Source organism: Oryctolagus cuniculus, chromosome 17, assembly GCF_051225735.1.
Source record: "Oryctolagus cuniculus isolate XC-2025 breed Fujian yellow rabbit chromosome 17, ASM5122573v1, whole genome shotgun sequence".
NCBI lineage: Eukaryota > Metazoa > Chordata > Mammalia > Lagomorpha > Leporidae > Oryctolagus > Oryctolagus cuniculus.
The window spans coordinates 71,142,670-71,148,388 of record NC_142883.1 but is presented as its reverse complement, the minus strand read 5'-3'; positions in this window follow the sequence as shown (position 1 = coordinate 71,148,388).

The window sequence follows — 5,719 nt, the reverse complement described above, 5'->3', positions numbered from 1 at the left end:
CAGCCCCAAGTCTACTGTGAGCCCAGCTGCTCCAGGCCCTGGCTCTGGTCTCTCCAGTGGAGGACACTGAGGCAGTGTGGGGACTGCAGGGAGGGCTGGAGGTGGAAACCCTGCTCCTGTGGCTTGGGCCCCGGTGTGATGGAGGAGTCCCCTCACCCGGGCACACACACTTTCTGTTGTTTCCACTGCCTCATCTGGGCTCTCTGCGGGTTCTCCGGGGCAGCTAGCTTGCAGGCTGCCTTCTGCCAGGGTCAGGGTCAGGGTCATAGGGCCTGTCCTTCCCACCCCTGCCCACACCTCTGCTGGAGCCCTGCATGTATGACCCCCTCCCCCAAGTGCACTCTGGATGCTGTGGCTCCCACTCTCACTGGCGGCACCTTGAGCAAGCGGCCTCCCAGAGTCTACTCCTTGGCTGGCGAGGATGCTGGTCACCCCCACCTCACAGCTGTCCTGACTCAGCATCCTACGCCTGCCCTCCTCCTCCTCACTGTCCCCCTGGGAGGAAGGCCAGGCCCTGCTCCACACATCACACTTCCTGGTACCTCACCAACCCCTGTGAGCCCTCCACAACAGACTCATCAGCCCCATCCTCTACTTCAGAAATCAGAGGCCAAAGACTAGCAGTGACCAGCCCAGGGCCATACAGGAGAGCCTGTCCCGCCCCCAGCTGACCTGTACCACACTGCTTCACCCCACCCCCAGCTGCCTCCCTGGCCAGGAACCCATCTGGCTTCTGTGTGTCCTGGTCCCCAGCCAGGCCCAACCATGGAAGGAGAGGGCCAGGTGGTCTCATGAGGCCTGGCTGACAGGTCCTGGCCACCCAGCTCCACTGGGTGCTCCCCAACCCAAGCAGGGTTGAGGACGAACCACAGCTTCTGCTGCACATCTCCCCTGCCACTCAGGGAGTGGTCCCCAGGGATCACCTCTGAGTGACAGGCAAGGCCTGCACAGACTCTGGGTGGCAACACTTTGCTTCCTCCCTTAGGTGGAAGGTGCTGTGATGTGGTCAGGACAGGGCCACCAGGCATACATGAGGAGGCCCCAGGAGCTTCTCCTCATCCACCTGGAGATGATGTCATCACCCTGGGCAGGGTGAGAATCTCAGGACCGTGGGTGATGGGCAGTGAGTCAGGGCAGCACAGGCATCACAGCCACAGATGCATCTGTCCCTCATGTGCCCACTGCATTCAATGCTGGGCAGCCGTTGACCACAGGCCCTGGGACTACTGAGCTGGGTTTTCCCTCCCCAGTGCAGGTGGGAGGCCGTCCCCATGCAGGTCCTGAGCAGGCAGATCCGAGGCAGGGCCTGGCTTCCTGAGGAACCGAGGTCACCCGATGGAAGGAGGGAAGCCCTTCCTGCCACTTCTGCCACACAGCTCAGGTGGGGTCACAGGCACAGAGCCTGTCCTGCCAGCCAGCTGGGGCTCCAGCATGGAAGTACTCATGGTGCTTCATCCCCCACTGACAGCCCAGCTGCCCTCACCACAGCCCTCTCCAGTGCCCTCTGACCCATACCCCCTGTGCCACAGCCTTCTCTCCTGCTGTCATCTCCAGCAGGATAGCAGGGACTCTTCAAGTGCACTCTCAGTGAAACCAACACCACCCCAGCCCCAGGCCCTGCAGCCCCACCCCTCCCCCCCTCCCCCCACACTTTTACCCCGCCTCCCAGCCCCCCTACCTTGGTGAGCAGATCCCTGCTCAAGCCATTGTCCTTCTCAAAAAGGGGCTCAATTTTTTTGTAGCTTTTCCTGTGGAGATGGGAAACCAGGAGGAGCTACTTGGTGTGATGGGAGGGTGGTGAGTGCAGCTCCCTTTCCTTGAGAGCAAGGAGGATGCGAGCAAGGAGGTGAGTTTCCCACTGGGTTCCCTGAGCCCTGGGGCCCAGGTGACAGGCTGGGAGCTGAAGTTGGTCACCTGGGCCCCTTCCCTTGCCTGAGCGAACTGTTTTGCCTCAAGTTCACCTGCACAAGGAGCTCCGGTGCTGCCCAGGAGCAGGAACAGGTGGGCACATTAAAAACCTGGGCCTGGGCCAGTGCTGTGGCACAGAGAGTCAGGCTGATGGCTATGATGCCAGCATCCCATACGAGCACAGGGGCGCCCAGATGGAGAAGGCCACTGGCTTGGGCCTGGCCCAGCCACTGTGGCCATTTGGGGAGTGAGCCAGCAGGTAGATTTCTCTGTCAATCCCTGTTTCTCCATAACTCTGACTTTCAAACAAATACATAAATCTTAAAAAGGAGCCAGTGCCTGACACTAAGTAAATGTCCTTGTGAGAAATTCTGCCTGGCCTTGGACCGAGGGAGGCAGAGAGTTACTCTCCCCAACTGGTCCACGTCTGGTCCCCAAGTCCCTGGCCACTGGCCCTTCTCAGAGTCATGAGGGATTAGTGCTGAGTTCTGGGGTTCCAGGTCCACCCTGGAGCTCCTGTGGGAAAAGGCACCCACCTTGAAACTTTTCCTCATGTCTCTTTCAGATGGTAAAGAGAGGTGGACCGCAGAGCACAGAGGATGAGGGAGAGGTCACCTGGATCCCCCTGGGCTGATGTCCTCCTCCTGCATCAGAGGCCCACGGAGCCACACAAGGGAACTGTGGCCACCCTCACAGGGAGAGGACTGGGTTCAACCCACGTGGAGGCTCGGGTGAGAAGTGAGCATGCACCCCTGGGAGAAGTGAGTCAGGTCAGGCCCCTCCCTGCCAGGAAGGGCCCAGGGTTTGTGCAGGGTCTTCAGCCACAAGCTGTACTTCCGAGGGCTGATAAAGCAATGTGGCCATTCCCAGTGTGCAGAGAGTGAGTGCCCTGGCCACCCACAGCTGACCTTACATGGTCCCTGTCTGTGGCCTTCATGCTGGGGTCCCCCAAGCATGTGGCTACTACACTATTTGTCACACAGCTGAATTGCTTAATGGTGTCATGAACAGTGGAGGCCAGGAAGCCTTGCCTTTCTTGTTGCACTTGGTCCAGTTAGAGCCTAGGCAGTGGAAGGGCACTACCTTCTGGAACAGCACCTGGGAAGGAGAGTGTCCCATGGGCACAGCCAACCCCACTCAGAGTGCACTGGTGCCCACACTCCCAGGATGCTGTGCATGTGGCTCACAGCGGTGGGAGCAGCAGCCCACTGAGGGTGCCTAGAACCTCATGGCCCAGAGCCCATTCTTGGAGAGAAGAAACAGAGGTGTTTTCTCCAGGCATCCTGGCCAACTCCCCATCCCTCGGCCAATTACCATCAGCCCTGTGCTCCTTGTCCCCATCCCAGCACACCTCCCTGTGGCAGCTACAACAAGGGGCTCTGTTTGTGTGTCTGCTCTGGGACCCCGTCCAACTCTGAAGCCTAATCAGTGCTGAGACAGGTAAGGCATTCTGGGCAGACTGGCAGGGGATGGGGGGCCACCTGCACCTCAGTGCCCTCCACAACCTCTGGGCCACACCATGCCCAGCTTTCTGTCTGTCGCTCTGTGCACCTGGCATGAGTATGTCCCATCTCTGCTGTCCACAGGGGACAGGTGGGTTAGGACATTAGAAATGAGCCCGGGTCACACTGGGGCTGAGACATGAAGCCTGTGCTGACTCAGAACGCTGGACTCTGACCAGGGCTTGTGTGGGATGGCAGGTGCCACAGGAACGCTGTGGCCCTGGCCCTGCCCAGCAGAGCTGGCTGCTCACCGCATCCAGGAGTATGAGCTGCTCTGCCATCATCCTGGGGGAGAAGGTGGTGATGTCAACCATCTCCGCCCCAGGCAGCTCCTCTGTAATCCCAGCCCATCCAGAGGAGGCCTGTGGAGCTGGTACTAGTGTTGATTGTGCACATGGGGACAGGCCCCATGGGGAAGCTGGCCCTGGCTCCAGAGCAGGTCCAGGCTGAGTCAGTGGTGTGCAGCTGGCTCGAGAGCCAGTACGTGGAAGGATGGTGGTCCTGCACACAGAGCAGGAGCTGGAAGAAGAGAAAGGTTCGTCAACAGGAAACATCTTCCAATGGCCTCTGAAAAGCCCGAGAGGTCACACTGCCTGGAAGGGGATTCCAGCCCCAAACACCACCCCTGAGAGACCTGCAGACTGCACTACCCCTCACTGTCTGCTTTGGCCTCAGGGTGCTGGGCATGAACGGGCAGGGCATACAGAAAGTACACCTGGGTCCCCAGGTCTCCTCCAGGCAGGCTGACAGGCTTGCAGCCCACCTTCATCTTCAGCAGTGGAAGGCTGGTGTGACCATGGAGCTCTGCCTTGTACAGGTCTCTGCAGCATCCCAGGAAGGAAGCCATGTTGCTGGGGACACAAGTGAGGGCAGCGGGGTCAGAGGTTGGCCTTGGCTGCCACACTGCACTGCCAGGGGCCCCTCTGTGGCTCTGGAGCCCTGGGCATGCCTCCTCCTGTCCAGAGCATGACCCCACCCCCCAAGCCCTCCTGGGCTGCCCTGGCAGTGGCAGACCTGGTCAACAGGCTGGTCAGACCCCGTGGTGACAGCCTCCCAGTGACTTTCTTCCCTGAGGGGAGGGCCCCCAGTGCTCAGCACAAAGGCTCTGGGCAGACTTAGGAGCAGGTTTCTCAGGATCTCTGCAGGTCTGGACCTCCTGGGGTAGGAGTGGGGAGCATGGGCAGAGCTGGGAAGCACCTGTCCTGGGAATGGACCCCTGGCTGCTCTGCGCCCCAGCCCCCCTCTCCTTTGCAGGTCTGGGACCCCATTCCTAGCTCTGTTCTCCTTCCCTTTGTGGGGAGTCCCCAGGCCTTGGTGCTCTCAGAGGAGTTACAGGAAGTGAGAGATCCACAACCTGTCTGTCCCTCCCCAGCCACAGCCCACATTTTGCTCCCACAGTTTGCAGGGACAGAAGGCCCCTGTCTGGACCCAAAGTCCATGACATCCTAGTGGGGCCTGGGCTCTGACATCCTGGCAAGACCATGAGAGGACGCATCCTCTCCCCTCTGACCCTGTGGACAGGACCCGGGCAGGCGTTCAGCTGGGAGAGTCTGGGCCCTCCCAGGTCAAGAGGCCCTGTTTATGCTGTCTGCTTTGCTCACTGAGCTGTGACAAGTGTCTGTAAAGTGACTGCCCAGAGTACTTAACATTCACGTGCTGTGGGGATGAACCACACACGGCCCCTTGCCACAGAGCTGAGGGGCCTGGGCCCCATACCCAGTGCCCAGGCCCTGCTCTGTTTGTATCAGGGACTGGGGCTGGGAGGCCTCCTTTACAGATGGGAAGGCAGGGCTGCTCTCTGTGGGGTTTTCCAAATGTAGAAGGCCATGGGCTATTGAGTCCCGAGGGCGCAGAGACCAGAAGAGGGATGAGCACAGCCCCAGCAGCCCTGGCCACAGAGCAGGCACCAGGACCCCTGCCATGTCTGAAGTCACACGGTGCCTGTACAACCCCTGAGGCTCACAACCACACCACCCCACTTCTCAGAGGAGCAGGCAGGCAGAGAGCCACGGCTAGTGAGTGGCAGAGGCCCCGTGTGCCTGGAGGGCACAGATGCTCACCTATGGAATATCTGGTCCAGGAAATACGGAACAGTGCTGAAGTCACCATATGAGCACAGCAGAGTGGACAAGTAAGCGATGGTTCTTCCTGGGGAGGCTGGGACCAGGGACTCCTCCAACTTTGCCCTGGTGCCTGGCTGCAGGCTCCATAGGGAGCAGACCTCTGCCAGGTGCAGTGTGGATGCACCTCCAAACTAGGGAGGACCAGCAGGGATAAGAGTCAGAGGCGGCTCCAGGGACCCCCAACCA